Source organism: Emydura macquarii, unplaced genomic scaffold (assembly GCF_026122565.2).
Source record: "Emydura macquarii macquarii isolate MOO-44397 ecotype Brisbane River unplaced genomic scaffold, CSIRO-AGI_Emac_v2 contig_450, whole genome shotgun sequence".
Lineage (NCBI taxonomy): Eukaryota > Metazoa > Chordata > Testudines > Chelidae > Emydura > Emydura macquarii.
Window position 1 is genome coordinate 8,967,279 of NW_027130587.1, and position 24,928 is coordinate 8,992,206.

Genomic DNA, 24,928 nt, shown 5'->3' on the forward strand with positions numbered 1-24,928 from the left:
TTATCAGGGCTGTCTACAGGAATATGAACTATACCGTACATTTAAATAAGAGTTTGGAAGACTGATTTTCCTCTCACACAGGCATAAATCAGGAGTAACTGTAGTGGGGTCCAGTTAGTTACACTAGTGAAAAACTGCTGTAAGCAAAAGGAGAATCAGTCCATGGTTTTGTAAAGTGTTTGAGGATAAATTGTGCTAAAAAAGAATAAAATACTACCTTATTATATGCAGTTATGTGGTGAATGGATATTGTTGTATGACATTTTTCACAAAGAATAATGATTAGTACACATTAGAAAAAATACAGGTTTTAGGGCTGTGTTTTTGTGCAATTTAAAACTGTTTTGTATTGGTTAGAAATAAATTGTTACAGGCTTAGGGAAAATATTTATCACCAGTAACATTTCCTCCATATTCTGAATTTTTGATACAATTAGCTTCATTGTAGGTGATTTGCTGTGAGTTAAAATGGCAAGAAAAAGGCCCTCAAGTGTATTTTACACTGCACCATTCGTCAGAAGTCCAGCAGTATTTTGTTAAAAGTGAAGCAAGAGCTGTGGGAAATTTTTAATCAGGGGAGCTGCTCTTGTGAGGCACACAAAACTAATAGAGTACACAAAGTATCTTGTTTTTCTTACTTTGGAGGGGAACGGGGGGGTGACTGTTTCAAACACTCATCACTTTGTCCAGAATGGAATCTTGGTATGGGACGATAGCAGAAAGAAACACAGCCTTATGAATTCCCAGTGTAAAGTCTGTTGCCCTGAAAGCACAGGCTGCCAAGTATTTGCTCTATGTATCTGCGTGAATGAAGCACTTTGGGGGAAAGTAGGGCACCGAAAAACGTAAAATCTTTGGCTATGTCTACACTACGCCGACATAATCCACTAGTGTAGTCTTAGCGTCTTCCTACAGAAGGCGCTTTTCTGCTCGTGTAGGAATACCATCTCCCTAAATTACTTTTAACCATGGTCCAACCATTTCAGTGATGTGGGACATATGCGTAGTTGTGAAACAAAATGGCGTCCTCCATGTGTGCGGTGCATGTGAGGTCACCTGTATGGAGGACACCATTTTACTCTACAAAATGGCATCCACTGTGAAATGTGATATCCCACGAGGCATGCCATTTTGTAGAGCTGGTCTGATGTGAGGCAGAAATATTTGGTGGCCAGATGGAATCATGCGTGGGCTCAGTCCAGCCCACAGGCCATCAGCTGGGCCAGTCTACAGGCTAAAAGTACTCTTCTGATGGCACAGAAGCATCTACACTGGGTTTTGTCGGCCTAGCTATATTGCTGCGGGGTGTGGTTTTTCCCACACAGACCCACATAACTATGCTGGTGTATGTTTTAGGTACAGACCAACCCTCAGTGCCTCCTGAATATAAAAGGTTTGCATTTCTAGTTAAAACTGAGCACAGTGCAGGGTGAATACTCTTTTTTTCATCTGCGGCTCTGCCAATGTTCGTGGATTCTGACCTGTTGTGACAACCTAGTATTTGTGGTGTGGGCCTTTCCTAAATAGAGTCTGCTGATCTGCGCCATATTATGTGATGGATTTGCAATGTGGAGAAATGTGTTCTAGGGACACTCCTTAGTCCACTAAATTAATTTCACTTGTGATATAAACCTGAACGATATTTTAAAAGCTCAATTCTTTAGCTGGGTTATAATTCAGTCATTTTAAAGCATGTTTGAGATTAGTTGTAGTTTTTCTAGATATTGAAGTGAAGCCTCTTGATAAACCACCTCTTCTCTTTTCAAGGGCCAGTTAGAGTTTGTCAAAATCTGGAGAGACCCAAAAATGTGTATGATTTTAATGCAGAAACTAAATCTGGTCAGGTTTGCATTGATCGGGGACCAGGTTAGCACCAAAGACTTGGGTTACTTAGCGACAATTTCAGAGAACATAGTCTGGGCTTGGAGATTTTTAACGTAGCCAGAAACCAACGGAGTTTCATGTGTTCCTTGGCTTTCTTTGCCAATATTTTGCACAGTTCTGGGACCTGATCCTGCAGTCAGATCTCAATGCCTATAGCTGCTTTCTTCATTTCATTATAATAAACTTCAAAGGGTACATGTGATCTGCTGGTATGGTTGTGACTATATCCTCCAGGGGTTAACTTCAGCCAAGCAGTGCAACAAGAATGTATGTTGTACAGCTGACATGAAAATTAACCTAACATACAGCATTTGCTACCTTGTGCAGCTTTAAATGAACTCCTGGTGGACAGTGAAAAACACTTTGGCAGATCAAAGGTAACTTTTGATGTTTATTATAATAAAATCACTAAGGAAAACCTTTAAAAAACAAAAACAAAAAAAACAAAAAAACCTTAAGAAAAGGATATCTGTTGTAATCTACTCTCTTTTATCCGCATTCAATCCAAAGCTCTGTGAAGTCAATGAGAGCGTCTCCGTTGACGTCAGTGGGCGTTGGATCTGACCGTAAAGGCCAGTTCTGCCACCTTTAGGCTGTGAAGGCACTTACTCTACCAGTAGCCCTGCTGACTTCAGTAGACGTCTTGCCATGTAATGTACTATGTAACATAGGTAAGCCCAGCAGCATCTGTCCCTTAATAAGCATTAATAGTTTCCTAGCAGTATCCTGATTTTCAGAGGTGCTAAGCACTCACAGCTCACATGAGCAAGATTCTTCCCCCAAAAGCCCCACTGAAATCTTTGCAAGTAAGGGGGACAGTATCTGGGCCATTGATGTCAGCTGGCGTTGTGGGTCCTCAGCGCTTCTGAAGATCAGGCAAATTGCAACCAGTTTCCCTATGTAACAATAAATGTTCATGGACCAGCAGGTTAAATAAAACAGCTTGCTAGCAGAACTGTTCTTTCCCCTCATCCTGCATGGTGCTCAGCATTTCCTCTGAGGGGCCAGTGAAGCCACAAGGAAAGGAAGGTGTTCAGAATACGCCGAATCTGGCCTTTATAAAGGGCTAGACAATTTTAAACCATTAGACTGCACGTGGCAAGTGCTCATCATTGGGGCTGGTATCTTTCCTCCGTTCAGCGGTGTGTTTACTGAGAATACTATGGGCAGATCAAGCACCGTTCCCCTCGGTCCCATCTTTTCTCTGCCTGTGGCACACAACAGTCTAGTCTCCTGTGGGCTGTAATACTTAGGTCTCACTTGGATTGTTGGGCTTCGTGTGCAAGGGGTAGGGTGGTATTGGCAGCCTTTGAGCTACAGGGGGGTCAGGCTAGATGATCCGGTGATCCCTTCTGGCCGTTGACTCTACGACAGTATATAGGCTGGCAAAAAATAAATAAATTACATGCATCTATTCTCATCCGACATGAATCATTAGCAGGTCTGATGGCGCATCTATTAGTTCTCTTTGACAAAATGAGGTTGTTTAGAAGCATGACCAAACAAGAGAATTTTGCATTATTCACCGAAAAAAAACCTCTTCTGGACAACTGAGCCTTCAAACACTGGCTCGCATTAATCGTCCTTCTAGCAGGTGACCACACTGAAGTCAACGGAGGCACTTGTGTTAGTAAAGGCTTGCAGAGTCAGACCATTAGGCTGAGATTTTCAAAGGCATCTCAGGGACTTCGGGGTTCGTTTCACATTGAATTTCAATGAGATCTGGATGCCGAATGACCTAGGCTCTTCTAGAAATCCCAGCCTACATACATAGAACGTAGGTGCTGCCTCCTGCAACGTAGAGTACTTCCTGACCTTGCGACAGGAGTAGCTATAGGCCCCCACTGATGTCAAAGCCCTGTTGTGCTGGGCAGTTTACCTACATATAGTGAGAGACAGGCCTTGCCCCCAAAGAGCTTAGAATCTAAATTGACAAGATAGCTGAAAAGTGGGAGAAATTAAATATGGATAGCCCCATTTTACAGATGAGGAACTGAGGCACAAGGAGATTGTGAGTTGTCCAGGGTCACACAAGGAGTCTGTGGCCAAGTCAGTGTTTGCACCCCTATATCTACAGTCTCAGACCTGTGCCCTAACCACAAGACTGTCCTTTTCAGGATCATGCCTTTTGTTTTAGTCTTACAAAACTAGGACCTGATCCTACAAATCCTTCTTTTATGTAGATAATCCGTAATTATGTGAGTAGTCTGACGGAAGTCATGCCTGTGAATAAGAAGTACTCACATGAGTATAGGTTTGCAGTCTTGGAGCCTTTTAATTTATTAGAAAGAAGAGAGAGAATCCTGTGAGGTGCTGAGCATGCAGCATCCCTCAGAATTTGGTCCATTATTTCTCCTGCATAGGTTCTGATATTAATCAATTGCAAGCTTGGAATTATGCTGATCGTAAAATAATATTTGTTTGACAGATCAGGCATTTTCTCTGTAGGTTTTTTCCTTTCCTTTCCTTTCCTTCTCGTCTCTCTCTCTCTTTTTTTTTTTAAAGCAGTGGGCATTCCCCACAGAAAGTGAGAGCTGAATGAACTGATTGCTTAACCTCTCCTGACTCTACCCTGGTGGTAGATCATTAATGGTGTAGAAAATGAGGGCCAGTGCTGGCAGCACAGGGTGGGGTGTGTGTGCATCTTTAAGAGATTTATGTCGAGGTCTGAGATGAGGAGACAGCACTGTGGTACATCATCATGCAGGAGACATCAGAGACGTTCTTCTTCGCTTCGGTGCATTATCATAAAAAGTGATTTAGACTGGAGCTGATTGATGCAAATGGTCCTCTGTTCTTTCCTATCATTAGCGGCCTCTTTCAGTGGCCAGAGGCAGTGATTAAAGCTGTCATTTGGAGCTGCTCATTAAAGACAAGCGCCCAAGTAGCAGGAGGAAAAAAGGTTGAAGAGCCATGGATTTTTTTTTCCCCTTCCTTAAAACAATGTATTATCCCTTTTCTAGTTCTGGTTCTACAGGGAAAGTCTGTCTTTGATGTGACACGGGATGTAGTTTGCTTTTTAAAAAAAAACCACATTACAACTGCATTATTGTCACTTTATAGTTTGATGACGATTTAGTACAATTTAAAAAGATACTCAGAAAGGTATTGCTGAGTGAATTTGCTCTGGAAAAATCTGTTGGAATACCAAGAAGCCTCTATTTACACAAGCCAGGGCTTGCAATTTGTGTGAGAGCAGTGTGGTGGTGTAATGATTGCCCCTTCTGGGATTGGCTGAGAAAGAGGAAAAGAGAGGCATTTAAAAGATACTGGATAGTGATGAACTTTGACACACTTCATCGTAACAGATTACCCACTGCCTGTTGTTAGATTGTCAGCTCTCCAGGTCAAGAACTGTTCTCTCACTATGGATGTGTACAGCACCTAGCACAATGGGCCCTTGATCTTGGTTGGAGATTCTAGGCACTGTCAGAATACAAATGATAAATAATAACAAAACTTTGTTAATGCCCCTTTCACAATCTTATAGTAGCTAAATTAACCGTGGATGTTCCCTGTCCATAGAGGGGATACATGCCTCAGTTCATTTGTAAAATGGGGATAAAAGCAGCATAGTATGTAAGCCCCTCACAATCTTACCTTATAGAGGTATTGAGAGGATAACTACATTAAAGATTGCGAGGGGCTCAATACCACAGTACTGGGGTGCATATAAGTAACTAAAGCTGATAGGTTAGAAATACTGAATCCTTGTTTTAATCTGACTAACCGCTTGCTGTCGGGAATACCTGTGGCAGTGAGTACCAGAAGTTAATTGTGTGTTGTGCGTGTCATTGTTGTTCCATGCACGTACACACACAGGCTGTTTTAAAAATGGGCACGCTTGTAAAGAGGTCACAGCCTGAAAGACTCAATGAGTGGCTGTAGTGATTCGTACAGAAAATCTGATCCGACTTAAAAGAGGATAGTGAAAGATGGCTGAGGGGAAGTTCTGCAGCTGATGAAAGGGTAATTTAGCATATTTGTGGGAAATATGTCAAACAAAGCTGATTGCTATAAACACAGTCTTTTTTTATTTAATAATCTGGCTGTGCATCAAGGAATGTCCTGATGTTCCTGTTGAATTATGGAAACCCTTGGATTACTTCTTGGTGATTTGCTCTCACTCTGTAGTGCCTTCTTGTTTGGTCATGTGGCTATGGTGTATAATTTGCATCTCTCTGAACATTTTCCATTTTCCTTTTCCCTTCTAGGGACCCCATGTGAGACAAAGAGTTACTGTTGTGATCACAAGGAATAGTTGACTTTCTTACAGATCAAATGGTGCTTCATGAAAACCATTCTTGTTTATTTAGGGCCTCTTCGTGCTTCCATAGCAGTCAGTTATGCTTCATTTTATATACTGCCTATCACAGATAATACCCAGCAATAAATTCCATGTCATTTAAAATGCCAGGATAAAGAGGCACTTCTTGCGTTTTTGGCTCTGGTGGATTTGAAGTGAGATCAAGTTCCTAAGACACAAGATTCTGCTCTAGTAAATGCCCTCCTGCCCGTGTTCTGGAGTTCAGCTCCAGGGACAGACATTCTATATGATGGGGCAAAGAAGGAGTGGCTTCTATGTAGAACTGATTTAAAAAAAAGAAAGGGGGGGGGGCAGGAATGGAATTGCTACAGTTTTTAGAATATTTTTCTTTCTTCAAGATTTAAAAAGTTTGTCTAAAGTTTTTTTTAAAAAACAAAAAACTACCAAATCTATCTCTTGTGTTACAGATTCACGGCATTTATCTCTGGTTGGTTTGTTGGCTGGTTCATTTTTGTAGGATCTTTAAAGTTTAGGAGTTTAGGAAAAATAGCGTAGAAAAGAAGCCATGAAGTATGTTGCTGCATCCGCAGAATAATCTCTAACAAGACTTTTTTTTTTTTGGTGAGATGTCACTGGACTGTTTAACAGGGACACAGTGAGAGCTACCTCTGTATTAGCTACTAAACTAACAGGTGGACCGTGAGAGCCATTTAGATTGAATCAGTGAATCGTAAAAGTTAGAGGTAGAAAGGAATTATTAGATCATCCAGTCCATTTCCCTGTCATTGCAGGATTATTCCCTACTGTACATTTTCTAATGCTTTGTCCAGTCTATTATTAAAAGTCCCAAGTGATGTGACTTCCACCGGTTCCCTAGGGGAGACTATTCCACAGGCTAACACATTTCATTGCTAGAAATTTTTCTTGATAATCAGCCTAAATTGCATCACTTTTTCAGTAGTTTAGGAATGCCACTAATGAAAGCAGATTAAAATGCACATTTTGATTTTGAAGGGTACAGGTTGATTTAACTCTTACTTTAAATTTTGCATCAGATCCTTTGAACATTGCATCTTAAAACATAGTATTTATTGTGTGGCACCATGAAGAGTGAAACCACTTCCCTGATGCTGCTGCTGCTGCTAATATGTATTTTATATTTGTATTTAACACCATAAATGTACATAATATTGGCTGGCAAGTGACCAGGATTCATTGAATTCAGTCTGCTAGGTTGGATCATTAGCTTCCCAGAGGTTATCCAGGTATTGATGGCGGACACGACATAAACATTGATCCAATGCCCACCCCCAGGTCTCCCACTGTACACGGACATCTTCAGCCACCCCAGAGCATGACTTAAGTCGAGGTGTCCATTGTAGGCTCAACTGCAGATCGGAATCTGCCAGCAGCAACCCTATGGCATAATGAGTGGTCAGCTAAAGACACTTGGAATGGTTTCCTTGTGGCTGATTCAACCATTCGACCGCCAGGGTTTGACCTGTTGTGTCACCTTTAGACTCTGCTGAACAGGTTCCGAATTGGCCAAGGAACATGCGCAGCCAACCTCCACATATAGGATCTGCGCGATGACCCACTTTGTCATTGTGGTCTCCTTCAGTCAATGGTGCATGCTGTCAACCAGTGTCAGCTCACCAGACTTCGTAGTGGCTGTAGGGCCCTTCATTCTGCTGATGAAGCTGTTGTCAGGTGGCTCAGCAAGCTCTGCAAATGGTAGAAGAAAAAGGTACATTATAAAAAGAACGGTCCCTGCTCTAAGGAGTTCACAACTTAATATTATTTTTCACTACTAGGGCCTTGATCCTGCATTTGACATAGGGCAGCAAGATGGTTGTATCTGTGTGTGGAGCCTGTTTCAGTTGAGTGATGATCTGCCCACAGCCTGCCAGTTGCTGGATTGGGACCTAACTTTGGATTTAGGAATATACCATCTTAACGTGTGTGGAGGGAACGTTGCTTATTAAACCCCAAGATGTTTTAAAATTCCATCTTGACTCATAGGAGCATTTTTACCAGAGAACAGCATAAAAACTGCCCAGTGTGCATTTTCAAACTATTGACTAACGTCATTAGAAAACTAGGAATATCAGCTGAGTTCAGATCAGCCAACGTAATGCATTCATGCACATGCATCATACAGTATATACATAATAAATGCATTGTGTGTATATGTATATATATTTTCTATTTGTATGTAATCCTGATTTCCTATATCCATCTATCTCTGAATATTCATCTAGATGTAAGTTATAGATAGATATACCCAAGAAAATATACATACATAAAAACTTGAATTCTTCTAGGTCCCAGACAATGAAATTATGATAAGTTGCTTTCAAAACATGAATTACACATTTGATTTTCTGATCATGATGGAGGGAAGTTGTAGTAATTTTTGGATAAATTAAAATTACAATCCAGTCATTTTCTTGAAATCGGGTTCTGGCATTAGCCTTTAGTTACAACATTGCAATTATCTCCATGGCAACCCATTGTGATGTGACAGCTGCAGTGACTGTAGGTTCACAAGTGGTTGAGCTGGAGCTTAGAAAAATGTAGGTTTCTAACTTGACATTCCAGGGGCCTGCTTCTCTTCTCCCTCAACCAGTTTTACCCTAGTGACTCCACTAACTTAGTGGAGTCACTTCTGATTTACACTGATCCAAATGAGAGGAGAATCAGGCCCCCTACATTTAAAGGATACTTTCAAGCATATTAAATGGCTGTTACTTATATGATCAGTTACATTACTAAATAACTTTGAGAAAACTCGTGTGAGAATAGTACTTTTAAGCCATTAGGTACAAGAATATATGTTCAGCGTAGATTGCACTCTTGTTAAATCCAGAGCCTGTTCTTAAAGAGATTTTGTGTCTCCGTAAAGCACAGGGTAACACCAACTTGGGGAGTGCTAAAAGAGAGGATGAAATAAAAACCTAGAAGTCTAAAAGAGACAAAGAACAGAATCCATATGACATTTCATTTGAACAGTGCTTTATGGTTCTTAATTACCTGTTCCACTCTTGAATTCTATGGTGATAGGTGCTATACAAAAACCTAAGATAGATAACCATTTATTCAGGTTCTGATAGATCAGTGCCCATCTGAAGTGAGGTTGCATTAAGGTTTCTCTCTTCTGGGACCATGGCAATGTAACTGAACTTAACCAGCAATCTGTTCTTACATCTCCACCCCCAGGGAAACAGCAAGTCCAACTGGCACGTCAAGGTTGACCAAACTCTCTTCCAGTAGCGTGTCTGCAATTCTCACTGTGACCAATAGTGGCAGGAGTCAAACCTATAGCTTGTTCAATGCAGCGATTACCTTTAGAGACTAGCTCAAGCCAGTTCACAGTGTAAATGCATTGCTATCATTTGTTAGGTAAAGTTTTAAATCATTCTTGTTCCCTTGCTGAAATCACAGACAGAGAGGTAACGAAGCACGTTTTGTAGATTCCACTGCCAACTTCAGTGCTTTAGTAACTGTAGACATAATCTTAAGTATTCATGAAAAGACTATAGGTTTATAGAAGCCTTGGTAAGCTTATATCATATCTATAAATCAGTCACTGGTACCACTTTTTAAAAGAACTACCCACTTCCTGTAGCCATCATAACGAAAACGTATACGGCCATCCTGATGTGTTGGGAGTTAGATAAATAAATCTGGTGCAGTGAGAGAGGGATATACCCTAAATGGTTTAATCACATAAAACCTTTGTCGGGGAAGTGTTTGATAAGATGAGCCTTTTGTTATTCTGATGAACTGAGCTAGGGCTTCATTGCGCTGTTTTTGCACTTTATTGCATTCCTTGTTGAAGCTTGAACTGAACCTTTTGAATGAACTGGCCCAAATAGATCAGCTAAAGGTTGACTAATATACTCCCTCCAAACATGCACCAGTGCTGATTCCGTAGAGGTGATAAACTGGACAGCGAATGTGCGTGGATAAGCAGATAGCATTACATGTGGAATCATAAAGAGGAGGAGTATGAGCTGGGCCTGCAAAGAAGACTGGCAGCTAATGTCTCCTTCTGAGTAGTAATCTCGTTCTGAGTAGCAATCCTGGTTCTATGCTAATTTCCTCTGTTCGTGGGCAACGGAAATAATCTCTCCGCCTCAGTTTCCCGATCGCTGATGTGGAGATAGCAGTGTTTACTGATCTACCTCTCTCGGGGATATTGTGAAGAATATTTATTGTGTGCTCGTCTAGTGATAGATCAGTGCAAAGTACAGTAGAACCTCAAAGATACGAACACCAGAGTTACGAACTGACTGAGCAACCGAACGCCACGTGGAACCGGAAGTAAGCAATCAGGCAGCAGCAGAGGGGGGGGGGGAGTAAAAGAAAGCAGGCAACTACTCTGCTGCGCCTGGATTGCATCTTAGAGGTCGGCACATTCGGGTTTCCTGTCCCCAACTCCACTTGCCGTGTGAGGGGCTGCCACTTACAGGTCGGAGGTGAAGACGCTGAGGTTCACAGGCACTGCTGTGAGCCCCTGCTGCCACCCCAAGGTAGGTCAACTCAAGCATGCAGAGCAGAAGCAGCCTGGGCTCTGCGCTGTTTCCTGTAAGCCGCAGGCGCTGTTTTACCCCACTGGGAGGGGGAAGCTGTTTTCACCACCACCACCTCCATCAGGAGAGGGACAAACCTGCAAGCTCAGTCTGAGCCTGAGCCCTGGAAAGGCTGAGCTGCTGCTGCTGCTGCAAGGAACTGAAGGAAGCTGCTGGCTAGGATGGGAGCTGCTGCTGTTGCAAATCCTGGCCTGAGTGGGAGCCACGGTCCGAGCAGCTGCCTGCACGCTGCGCTCCGGAGGAGTTTTAAAGTGGCAGCGGAGGGAGGGGCGTTGGCAGCGGGCTGGTGCCCTGCCACGTGCTGCCTCTGGAGCGCAGCCAGCAGTGCACGCAGCAGGGCAAGCTCCGGGAAGAGGCGACCGAGGGCTGGGGCTTGTAATGCCAGAGGTGCAGGGCAGGTCCCCCCTAGTTCAGCCCAAAGGCATGAAACAGGCACGGGGCAGGGAGCTGCTAGCAAAGCAGGCAGTGCTGCCAGGCGCCGCCTTTGCAGAGATCTCTCCCCGCCTCAGCTGGAAGGCACTGAGTGCAGGGTGCTGTACCATCATGCTTTGTTCAGAGGCGCGAACATTTCGGAGCTTCGAACCACCTCCCTTCCCGAGGTGTTCGTATCTTTGGGGCTCTACTGTCATATTATGTTAAAATGCCTCCCGTTTCAATTAACGACCCCTGGGCTGGTGTTGGCTTTATTTTGTGTTTCCCGTGTAAAGAATTGGAAACCTTAACTTAGTGTTGCTTTTTTTTTTTTTTTTTTTTTTTAAATCCGTCCAGTTATGGTCCCATGCACTGCTGGGACAATCTCATGGTAGGTTTGTAAGGCCAGAGCCATCCCTGGAGATGCAGAGGTCAGCACAAGGGATGCAGGGGAAGCAGTGTGGTGCTCTCTCCAAGGACTAGATGGTCGTCTCTTCAGTCCCCGGCACAGGTTAGAATGGCCCTAAGTTACACCCTGGCTGGGGCACAAAACTGCAGTCATGCAGGTCTGCCTTGGCAAATGCCCCATCTCCTCCAGTCTGCCCACGCAGTTCTTCCTCCCCACATCCGCAGTAGCCTATTCGCCCTGGAAGGGCCTGTGCTCGTGGTTCCTGAGCAGATGCTGAAGATGAGACTCAATGCTGGGTACAGGGACTCACTACACTGCTGTGGGCTGTGACTAGCTGGTGCAGAGGGGCCTCAGAGCAGTGTTGAACAGGACCCACAGGGCTGTTGTTTTCTAAATAAAAATGTTTCGCTTAACAGAGTAAGAGCTTGATCCTGTTTTCATTGATGCTAATGACAAAGCTCCTTTTGACATGAGTGGGAACTCTCGAACTGAGGCCCCTCCTGTTGCTTGTCTGCTGAGAAGTCAGCAGACCAGCTCCTGACAAGTTGCGTGTGGGAAAATGCACAGCGGTAAGGTCACATTCAGCCTGGGGAAAAAAAAATCTAGAGAAAACTATTAAGCGGTTGGAACTGATCCTGAGCTGAGTAACTCCCCCTGAAGCCAATGGGGCAGATTCTCTGTTGTCCTGCATGTGGTGTAGTCATTTACGCTGGTGTGAAGTGCTTATAAAATGCTACCATTCAGTTTTAATAGCATTTAACATTTCCACTGATGTAATGATTATACAAGGTCAGGGTAACAGAGAAACAGGCCCAATGGATCTAAGATTTAGCCCTTGTAACTGTTCTCAGGCTTAGGTCCTTGAGGAGCTCCACTTGGAGTTTTTCTTGTTGCATATTAAAATATTTGACCCCTGTACAGTAGTTTTTCTGTGGTTTATCGTCTAGTCTCTAACTCATTCTCTCTTTCAGATGGAATATTGTTTTCTTTTCCTCATGCAAAAAAAAGAAAGAAAGAAAAGCAAAATTGATTTTTCTCAGCACCAACATTTCATGTTTGCAAAGTAACTCATTTTAAAAGGTTTGACTTTCCACATGAGGCACCCCGTATATCTACCTGCTGCAGTCATGAGACCCAAGAACATTTTGAAAGGAATTGAAATTTCCCTATAAACAGGAAGGGAAACATCCCTTTAGCCCAAATATTTAGCACCATTTTCCCCAGTATGATCTTAGCTATGGACGGAGGCAGGGAGAATGGTGGTGGTTTCCCTTCCTGATGTATATGTTTTATGAGAAATAGTAAGCGAAGGGACTGATCCTGCCAACATTTACTATCGATAGTGCTTTGGCAGGACTATTGGCTGTAGTAAGTACTACTTTGATGATACGGACTTGACCCGAGGCCTGCTGAAATCAATGGAAAGGCTCGGATCAGGCCCTCAGTGTCTGCAGGATCGGGCCCTGCGGTGTCAGCAGTGCTGCAGAAGAAATCCAGCCGTAGGATGAACAAGCAACTCCATTGGTCTTCGCTCATCTCAACCCTGAGGCAGAGAGCTATTTAGATTTGCGTAGTGTTTTGGGTTCGACATTAAATCTCTCCTGACACTCGTTAGCCAATAAAAAAAGAAAAACCAATTCTGAAAGGGCTTGATTTCCTCATATTGTATCTTCTGTATCTGCAATGCTTGTTGTGGCCTATTAAGAATTAAACTGATATCACTAAACTCATTTTATTTATGCCTTGGGCCTCGTTCAAAACCAGGTTTCCCAGCAAAGTAAGGCCAATGGATTAACGTTTCACCTAGCTCTGTGGAGTGGATTTCATCTCTTTTAATGCCTGTGGCATTAAAAAAAAAAAAAGCTTCGACTGCAACCCAGGATTTTGTTAGTGCATTGACAGTGCATTTACTAGGATTATTATGTGGTGTGCCTGGTTTTATCCTGTTTCCAGTGAGAGGGGAGGAGTGGGAGAAAAGCTTATTGCATCTTTATATTGTTAAGCAGTGTGTCTGACCACAAAATATTTAAAGGGATTTGGGCCTCTCTTTTTAAAAGACGGAACTGTCTTCCCTGGTCACAACCAACAGCATTAGCTGCTGTCAAACAAATTACAGTATGGATGAAGCTGTGATATTGACATGTGCTACTTGTTCTTTTTTAATGGGGGCACCACGGGGGTTTCTGACTGCCCTACTGAGCTTAATGTTCTGTAAGGAAAAACAGACACAGAACTGAAGGACATTTCTAATGGGCTGTTAACTCTTTGCTGTCAGTGGGCTGCCTACCCCACCAGCCCCCTCTTTTCCCTCCCTTTTAGCCTTTTATTTCCTTTCTTTTAGCAGTTGTTTAAAGGAGCCCGTAGGGCCTGACATTCTCTTCAGACTTGTTATCTTGAATAAGAGGCAGCTTTCAGTGCATCATGAAGCTCCATTTTGAAGTAGCATGAGCTTCAGATTCTTTGCCCCACCCCCTGTCTTCTTTTTCTTAGTACATAATTAAACCAAATGCTTGCAAACTCTCTGGGAAAAGAAGATGCATAATTATAATCACAAAATATCATGTAAATTAGAGAGTTTTTTTTTTAAAAATAATACAAATAATAGTTTTGTGCATGCATAAACCCATTCATTTTGACCTTTAAGTCATAATTAGCTTCAGAGAGATAAGAATAAGACAGCCATGAATCCGGCAATGCAGGCCTGTCTGGACTGTGGGGAATGCTTTTTGTGTGTGTGTAGCTATCCTTTTTCCGCCTTGTTAACTAACTTCTAAATCTAAACATGCTGTGGCAAGAACCGTGGAAGCTGCCATATTTCTGTAGGGCTAGCTCTTGGCAATATATCTTTATCATCTCAGCTCATTGCTCCCCCAAAAAAAAAAAAAAAAGTGTCTCTCTGGGGACTGGGGTATAGACAACATCTGTTTTGTGGAAACAGAAAGTCTGTCCCCATTGATTGCCATCTTTCCTTATTTCACTTAAAATGCAACCCAAGCATTAGTTAGGCCAGGAAATCAGTCATCCAGTTTAACGGCTGTGGGTGTGATATGCATTATACCTTCAGAACTCAAATTAACCTCATTTACATTGGCTTTACATTGGTGTCACTCCTTTGACTGCGGTGGAGTTACTGCTGATTTAGATCCTATTGACGATAACAAAATTTGTACCAGCCACAACTGTGTAGTTACCCTGATGCAAATCCCATATCTAGACACGTTGCACAGGTGCAAAGCAAGACTTCCACTAGCTCAGTTTAATCCAGGAACATACTGCGCTGCAAGCTCCACTTTGTGGTGCAACGTATCTGCCTTAGACATGTGCACCAATGCGAGTTTCCTCGGTGTAGACTGACAGGGTCATCCACTGAGTTCAGAATTGGGCCGGATACAGTGTGCTCCATTGTAGCCTTTTCTGCATATCAATACACAGCCTACAATTCCTGCTGATACCACACTGTGCATCTGTTTTTCCTGTGTCAGAAGAGCAACAGAAATTATTAGGAGATTTAAGAGAGATTGGGTACTCAATCCTGCCAATGCAGGTGCCAAGTGTTAGATGTGTAAATACGAAGTTAATGATGAGCAGGACACAAGAGCCTCATACCATATTAAAGCGAATGTTGATGAATGAGAATGAATTAATGAGAACTGCCACCAAGTTTCTTCTCACTGATAGTAGGACTGAGGCCTAAAACAAGAGCTGAGGGTCTCATTGGCTTGCTAAAGATCACATGTAAGACTCTTCATACACCTAAGACTCTTCATACACACTCACCCATTCTTTGCCTACAGCCTACTCCTTTTTTTAACCCATGGTGTTTTTAGAGCGCACTTTTGGGCATGCAAGGTAGTTGCAGTTTATTCCTGCTCATTGCAGAGGATTGTATCTAGGATTTTACATTACTTGCACCTATACATATACCTTGTGCATACTTATGCTGGAGCACAGCAGTCCTGTGCTCCTTACTGCTCAATTTGCAAGGGATAAATGTGGATAGGATGGCTAATGGAGAGGAGACATGATTGACTCACATTTAAAGGGTACAAACACTAAGGCAAGGAAGGATTGCTTAAAGTGCTGCAAAGGGACCTAACGAGGAGAAATGGGACGGAATTTTAAAAAGGGAAAGTACAAGCGGAATATCAAGAAGAGCTTCTCTCTGGTGAAGACCATGGAAAGTCTCCCAAGAGAAGGATTGAGTGCACCAATATATGAGACATTGAAAAACAAGACAAGAGAAAACTTAAGAAAATATACATCAGGGCACAAATCCTGCATTGGCAGAGATCAGGACTAGATGACCTCAGTGGACCTTTAACACCTTTGATTTAATTGATTCTCCCAGTCTGTAACTCAGAAGTGTAACCTCCTGGTCATTGTGAATATTCACAGGCAGCAGCAGCAATGCTGTTGACTCTCCAGAGCTCTTGCTTAGACCTTGTTACTCTTGAATCCTGAACCATTAGTACCCAGTGGGTGATACTGATGTTACTGCATCAGGTTCAGACAACTGCAGTGTGGTGATTTCTTTATGTAGAAGGTGATTAAGGCAATTAAGAGGGTGATTAATGCTGCTCAGTCAGAGGCGTTGACTGATGTTGCTACCTAAAAAAGTCGGCAGCATACAGTAGCCTGTGATCTGAGGTAGCCTTATAAACAAAGATAATTAAAGCCAGGTGCCCTGGATATATCGGTTGGTTTGTACACCTACACACATACACCCTGTCTTGCCTGCAAGCTGTGATTTAATAAGGAGTGGTCAAAGTGAAATGAGCACATATGGCATAAAGCACATGGTTAAATAAAAATGCTTCAGTGTTCCCTTTGAAATGAGTGTTATTGGCTTTATTTAATTAAATATGGATTTACACTATAAATATTGGAGTTCATGAAGCCCATATTTCAATTAATGGATCATTTATATGTCATGCTTGTTTTGTAATTACTGGAATGTGGAAATATTTAAATTATTCTCCCCCCCACTTCAAACAAATCTGAGCAAATTGGATCAGATAGAAACCGTTTTCTTAGGTGTGCATGTACACACGTGTGCTCAATAAAACCATACAAAATTTTAGTTGCATACTCAGTTAGAATGAGAGGATTTTCGACAGGATGCTGAAGTTATCATTTATTCTTATTTTGGGTCAGTCATCATCTTAAAGAGAGGGCATGTAGGTTTTGTGTGTGGGTTGTGCACATTTTCATGGCAATATTGCAAGGGTGGGCCATATATGAGTGTAATCTACATACAATATTTTAATCTTTAGGAATGGCTGGGGGGTTGTATATTGATGGAGAAAGACAATGATTGTTTTATTTCTCATGTCCCCTACAGTATACTGGTCGTTTGTGACAGGTTAGAACATTGAATAGGTTTCTTTTGGAAACCAACCGCAATTTCACAGGGTACATCTACCCAGGGATAAAAGTCCCGTGGCACAGCCGTAGCTCACGGTGGGCTCATGGAGCTCAGGCTGTGGTGCTAAAAATTGTTGTGTAGACCTTTTGGCTCAGGCTGGAACCCGAGCTCTGGGACCCTCCACCCTTACAAGGTCCCGGAGCTCAAACTTCTACACGGCAATTTTTTAGCCCCAGAGCTCAAGGCCTGCGAGCCTGACTCAACTGAACCAGGCCAGCAGTGTCCTTAAGAGTGGGTTTGTGGTGGTTTGCTTTGTTTGATTTGCTCAGAGACCTTAACAAAATGTAAAGCTTTGAAATAGCCTGGCCTCTGGTTCTCTAATGAACGCTGCCCTCAAAGACCTTTATAGGCTCATCGCACCGTGTGTCTGTCTGGACTTGATGTCCATTTTGCTAGGATCTTTAATGTCAACTGCATTATCAATAAATATAAATAATAATATCGAATCCTGTGTCAAACCAACCAAATAATGATTCTAATTGGCAAGGAGATGATGTCAGGAAATCAGGCCTAATTATTTTCCTCTTAGGGAATGAACCACCTCCCCAAGTGAGTTGGCCCTAGGACCTACTTATCTTCCTGGCCGCTCTCCATATGCTTCTCCCTTACTGTCTCTTTTAAGCGATTGATGGCAGCCAGCAGACCATTGCTGGAGTCTCCCTTCGCCGCTGTTTCCTGACCAGAAAAAACCGGATTGAAAGGCCCAGCGATGAGCTAACATTGCATACATAATTCTATCAGAAAATATCCAAGGGTGGAAATCATTGTTCTCCAAACTAGCTGAGCTGGAGCCAGAGCAGAAATACTAAAGTCAGTTGTGCCTTTGAGCTGCCTATAACAGCGCCCTTTGGAGACCCATTTCATACAAAATTTGAAGCCTGTGTTTATTGCCCATTAAAGCAACCTTTATTTTATGGCAAATGTTGCAGTAATTGCCTTTTACGAAGAGCACTTTGTAACACACATGCACTGTTGAAAGAAAACCACTCTGGTATTGTCTATCGGGACTTAATGGCGCAATTAATTTTACTCCATCTGTTCCTGAGACTTTAAAGGAAAATGGATTTTTTTTTTGAGCGCACTTTAATGAAGAAGATAAAGCGGCCCGGCTGGCGTCCCACAGGCTCAGCGCAGTAAGTTCAGATTATTGCTCAGTCTGTCAGAATGGGCCGCTTCCCTTGGCAGCCGCCACCACGCGCAGCCCGCTCTGGCCCCGCGCCGCGCCATTCCTGATGACAAACTGCCAGCCGGCTCCCACAAAAGCGCGATTAAAATGTCAGCACAGGATGACGAAGGGGCCAAGAGGGTCCTCGGAGACAAACTGTGTTCAGTATGAGTTAATACTTCACTGCCGTGTGGACCTGGGCTGCTGTCGTTATTGCTTCAGAAAAGTGCAAGGCAGAGACTTACTGTGGCCCCGGTTTATGTACACCTAGGGCCGGATCTTCAGCTGATGTAAATTTGGCAGCGCTCCCTTGAAGTCAATGGAGCTACCCCGATTTACGCTAGCTGAGAATCTTTCTATTTACACCAGCAATAAGATCTGGCCCACAAAGAAATATGGAAACAGGATTTATCCCGTGATTTCATGCACTGAGACATCGAAATTGATGGTATTGCTGAAACGGGGTCTGCTTTGTTTCTAGAAAGAATAGTTATTATTAGTGATGTATTTAGCAGCAGCAGCATGCCAAGGGGGGTTACAGACAGGTACTACTAAGGTTACTTTGGAGCATAGCCGGGTTTCAGGGCTTGTGGCGCGGCGGGCTAGGATCTCCATTACAAGGCGCTATCTGCCAGAGGTACTGTGGTAACAGCATCTTTATTTAAGCAGCCTTAATGGTATTGAGGCTCCTGCCCCAAAGAGTTTACATTCTAGTGCTGCATCGCCTGCACTAGCGTTTTTCTTAAAATCTCTCCCTGTTGCATCTGCATTCGGTGGTAGAAGTGGCCAGGCGACGTTAGCACCTGGACCTGTGGGAGGTTTCACGGGGAATGCTTGTGCAGATAGAGCCGAAGGTGACCTCTGAGAATTCCCCAGGCCCAGATCTAAGGAGCGGTCATTGGGGCTCCTGCTAGATTACTTCCTTTACAGGCACAAAGGTTGCCATTTTTATTTCAAAGATGTGTTGCGGTGGTGTAAATAACCTTGTCTGTGATGTGTCGAGTGTGTTTGAGCTTCTACACACCTTCTAGGGGGAAAGTGATATCAATGTCTTTTAATCAATATTGATGCTTGACAACATTGTGTAAACCCTCACCGGTGTTTGCTAACTTGCTAGGGGGTAGGACACACTTTGTCACTTACGCTTAATTCTCTTAGAATCCCCCTGCGTAGCTTTGTGTGCGTGTGTGAGTGACAAAAGCCTGTAATGAAAAGGGGAGGAGATTTTCAGCTTTTGCTTCCTGCTGGGAGCGATCTGCGCTCGTACTGGGCAGCAGGTGTGAGCCCCTGCCATCGTCCCTAATGGTTATTAGCCAGTGATAAGCAGGACAAATGTGAGGTCATCTCTCCTGCTGGCAGGTCAGCAGTTGCAGGATTTAAAGTCCCTAGGAGAGTAGGAAATTATATGGTTAGTCCCACAACTCAGGATGTGACCTGCACTGGTTTAAATGAGCTGTTCTACTTGGGGGGGAAAGGGGAGCTCAGAACAGCTAGGGTAAGCTGAATTCAAAATATATTACATACTTGAATTAAATGCAATCAGTGTCATTCCTGACACCATAATAGCTCTTGAATAATCAGTGCAAGAGATATCATTGGGCTGCTGACTATTTAGAGAAGGATCAAGCAAGGTGGGAATTGCACTGTGCTAAGCTTAGTGTGTGTGTGTGTTTTCAATGCCATGTGCTGTTGCTCAACTAAGATTTAAAGCAAAGGATAAAGACATGCAAGGGGAAGCCCTGCTGTTTCCAATTAGATCCACTTGCCATTTACTATTCAACTTCAAGTAAAAATACAAACTTGCCCTCCTGGTTTTCTGTGCTCCTTGTGGATTCACTCTACCCCACCTCTGTGACCTCCTCGCCTGCTGGTTCCCCTGTCTGCTCATGCCGCTCCTCCAATCTTGGTCTCCTCTTTGTCCTCTTCTCAGACCTCTCCACAGCTGGGGGTTGCTCTTTCACTTGTACTGGCTCATTTAACTGGAACTCTCTCCCTCATTTCCCCCTGAATCACATCCTTCCTTCAGATCTTCCCTTGAAACCTTCTGGTCTGCATTTCCCTGCATTCAGCACTAAATGCCAAGCCAGTATGCCTTCCCCTGCTACTCCAGCCCTCCTTCCATTCTTGCCTTGCCATGACTAGCCTACATGAATTTGGGAGCTTTATTGTTGGTGGTTTATTTAAGCTTGCTATGTTTCTGTATGCAGTTTGCCCAGCGTAGGAGTCACTGAGCCCAGCTTTCTGCAGTAAAGCATTCTCTCTTTGTATTAATGCATATCGCACCATCTAGCCTGGTATCTCAAAGCACTTCGTTAAACAGCAATTGAGACTCCAAACCTCCTGTGACGCTGGGTGCATTCTCATGTTCCAGTTGGATAGGCTGACGCACAGTGTGCATAAGTGACAGCGGCAGGGTCAGAAACAGAACCCAGGTTGGGTCAGTGACAGGGTTGGGAAAAGAACCCAGGAGTCCAAGCTGCCTAGTGCGTTAGCCACTAAGCAGCACTCCCACCTCCTATTGCAGTAAAGCATTTTGTGATCCTTTCTGTGAAGGATTTGGTATGAAACTAAATTGCGTTGTATCGGATTAAGGCTCCATAAGTTTACTGTTTGCAGTATAGCATGCATCAGCTGCCATCGTAATCTCTCTTTGGATGGGATGCATATTTATTCTGTGAGCTGCTGCAACAGGAAAATAGATTTGTTCACATCAATATGTTATTGAGGGAGTAAAGGGATGCAGCTGCTCCCAGGCTCCTTCAGCAAACCTGCACAGTGACTTACAACTTTGTTCTCAGCACCCTGGGCTCCAGTCTCTTCACACTGCTGCCTATTAATGTAAGGGTTTGTAAGTAGGCTGTGTCAGAGCAAGACCCCGGTCTAGACTTGGAGCTTTCCAGACCCTGTGGTAATCCCCTACTGAATGAAGAACTGTGTTTGCTTTTCAAGCCAAGGTAAAGGAGAGAATTGAAGGGTCTGCCTTCATATTCTCTAGGCTTCTCCTGATGCAGGCATACAAACCACAGGAGGCTGGAGCTCATGTTTTCCCAGCTCATTTCCCAAAGCCTGAGAAGTGAACTCATAGCTTCAGGTGGCACTTCCCAGATAGACTGGAGTGAAAGGAACTACCCCACTGCTATATGTGGGGTTTGTGGGGTTTTTTTAAAGTGTGGTTTATGCTATGCAGAGATGAGAATGACTGTCCATCAGATACCATCTGCACTAGATCATTGAGCCTAACTGATGCTTCAGAAGAATGTGAGGAGAATAACGCACCTGAGTCATTTGTATTGTGACATACGTATGTAAGGCAAGATTTCTTCCTGACCCTGCAGCAGTCAGCTTATGCCCTGAAGCTTGGCATTTATTTGCCTTTTCCATGACTTCAGCTTGCAACTACTGTACAGATATTATTGGTCCTGAAATTATCAAACACTTTTAAAATCCTCCCACACAATTTGATTTAGAGATGAACCTGAACCAAAATTCCAGGCCCAAATAGCGTTAAAGTTTGGGGACATTCAGAATGCAAATCTAGATCTGAATACATAGTTTTTCAAATGGCTTCGTACTTTATATAATTAACTCAAGCAGAGCCCCAGCTTTGAAGCCCATTGAACTCTGAAATGTTCAGAATCCAGGGCTGAATTTTGCAGCACCATCTCTAAGGTGACCCACTGACTCCTTTTATACAAGTGGATTCTGCAGGTTGACTTAACTATGCAGTGTGCAAAGCAATATTTCCTTTTTAAAAAAATGTACTTAACATATTTCCTTGGAGCGATCCCTTTGCAACACAGTTGTAATAACAGAGATACTCATCGCTTATGTAGCACTTTTCATCTCTGGATTTCAAAGTGTTCAATAAAGGGTGGGTAATTATCTCCATTTGGAGATGGAGATACAGAGAGATGATGCGACTTGCCTTAGATTACACAGAAGGTCATGGAATAAAACCCATGCCTTCTGACTCCCAGTCTTGCACCCTGACAGTGGCTCACCAGCACAGCAAGTTGTGAAGGTCCCAAAGGTTCCTTTTCAGGTGCATTTGACACCCGCTAAATAGCATCAAAATAACCTGATGAGAAGCAGACAGACCACCTGCAAGCCGTGGCTTGTTGAACCCAAGTGTTGAGAGGATAATAAGGCAGAGCAGGCTTATGAACTTTTAAAAGGCTGCCTGACAGAACAATCTGGTGGGGGGAAAAACAACCCAATAAATTCCGCAATTCATACCATCTTAAAAACTTCCAGGCTTTTGTTAAATATTCCACATCTTGATCTTCAAAACCCAAATAATGATGAAAAAGAAAAATCCAAAACCACAGACCTCTACAGAGTTTTATATATTCTATAACAAAATAACTTTCCCATGACTTCCAGAATGAGGGGAGGGGAGGAGGATGATTTTTGTTACTGGAATTTAGCTTTTTGCTTTAATGGGCCACAGCTGAAGGTGAGTTCAAAAGGACAGGGATTTTGTAAACGTGGGCACAAAGCACTGATGATGCTCAATGGTTGGGGTGGCAGCTACTCTGCCTTATCAAGTTGGGAGAAATTCTGCAAATGAACTTTGCAAAGAATTATGCAGGGATTGGCGTTACAGCCTTGCACACACTCCTGTTTCCAATCACTCACTGGAACTTATTTTGTAGTTAACCTCCATAAAGGACTGTACAACTGAGCAAAAGCCTGTCACACACACATTATTTAGAAGCCCTTATTATTATTTTATTGCCAGTCCTTGACAGCTGAGAAAAAGCCAAGCGCTTTAATCTCTTTCCCTTTAGTTTACAGTGTAAGAGCTGCATGTAAGATGGATTTGATTAATATGTAACAGAGATGCAATTCTCTGTAAAATGTGCTGTACTTTAGAACCCTGGAAAACAAACTGCATCACAATGGCTTAAATCTCAGTCTATTGTATTATATAGACATAATAAATAATAGAGAGTAGGCAGATATTGCTGCAGGCTTCATCTACATAACACATCTGAGCTCTCTATAATGTGTTCAACTTGTCACTTTTAGTACAGAAGAGAGGCAATAAAGCTAACAGCTGACTAAACCACATCAGCCCTGCTTCCACTGCCAGGGTGGTGAATGCTCATTAAGCAATCTTAGCTGTGACTTTTAAAATCCATAACTCTTACAAATGTAAAAGAGTTGCCACAAAAGATTAAGCGCAGTATGTATGTCAAAGCATTAATTTTCCATGCATACCCCCACCACCAGAACCCTCAAATATTTCTCTTGCTTTCATTTTGTGTTCGCTTCTGGTTGAAACAAATATTAATATAAAATATTTGTTTTCATCTGGATTAAAAAAAAAACCCGTTTGAATTGATTGTAGTTGACAAGGAAACTAGTGCATTTCATACATACCCAGCCACGTTTTCATGTGACATGCACAAAGAGTGCCCGTTGGAATATCCTGCGTGACGTTCATCCTGTGCAAATGGCCAGCACGAGATCTATGCATCACTTAAGTACCCTTTAAGACCTCAAAACAAGGCTTAAATGGGACTTAAGCCTTTTATAGACCTTTTATTGGCCTTCTGCTCAGGGATGAGTTTCGTCCTGTGAATGAAAATCTGTTCCAAGTTATGGGGGAGATTTTCAAAGGCAAAAATGCAAGTGAGACACCCAATTCCCATTGACTTTAGGTTGGGTATCTAACTCCCCTTTGCGCCTTTGAAGATATCCCTCTATATTTATATCTCTCAACTTGTCAAAGCCCATGTTTGGAACACAAGGCATGAAGATCCAAAAGGAGGAAAAATGAACAACTTATTCATGCTTACAATGCTATGGGTCTCCTTCCTTTAATGTGAATAACTATAACCTCCGCTTCGTGATTCTTTATTCTGTATGTGAATAATTTTCAGCAGTAAAACTGAGGGGACAGACAATTTGTATAGAACCTAAGTAACTTTGGAACTAAAATGAGGGACCTATGAGAGGGATTGTTGAAATGGTGTTGAACTGGAGTAATGCCATTCACATCAGGAGAATTACTTCAGATTTACACCAGTGTAATTGAGAGGAGAATCAAGCCCTTTGTCAGCCCTCCTTCTGTCACATGACTCCATATTTTAATCACATACTGAGATCATAAATGTTTCAGGGTTCTTTCATTTATGTAGCACAACACAATATGGATCGCGCAGTTTTACTTTGTCTCTTTCTTTTTTAACACTAGCATTTGTGATTACTCAGAACTATGCAATTTGGATGACTTATCACTTACATCTTATGGCAAAACAGTGATACATGAGGCTAATTATTCTTGATTTCTTAAAGTGTGTTCCAGTCATCCTCCTCCTCCTCCTCCTCCTCATAATGGCACCTGAGACTTTCAAAGGCAGTGATGCTGTCATACAAAATGTCTTTAAGAATCTGTTACTCAAGGCTGACTTATCCCCCATAGGATGCATTTTAGTGGTTACAGAAGCATTTTTGTCCCTGGGGGTTGTTATTAAGTATATATCTAGCGTATGGACTTTTATTCTTAGCATTCATGTCAAATTTAAATCCGTATGTAAAAAGTTCTTGTCAGTGTGTAAGGAAAATGTCACTCCCAAGTTTTGCTCCCATGACCACCCTCTCTAAATAAGATGATCACTAGAAGCAGTAGGAAGAGATAGGGATTAAATAAGAAGGGAAAGTGTCGTACTAAGAAGAGTGGTAGAAAAGCCATTCCCTGAGTGATTTACATTGGGCCAGAGCACTGGAGGACACGTTATAGGGAATAACCCTGTACTGGCCAGGA

At 42.8% G+C, this 24,928-nt stretch overlaps 1 protein-coding gene across 10 annotated transcripts in view; it reads left to right on the forward strand.

Moving 5' to 3' along the window:
* AUTS2 (activator of transcription and developmental regulator AUTS2) overlaps positions 1-24,928 on the forward strand; it is an 881,418-nt gene that overhangs the window by 745,319 nt on the left and 111,171 nt on the right. The window lies entirely within an intron of this gene.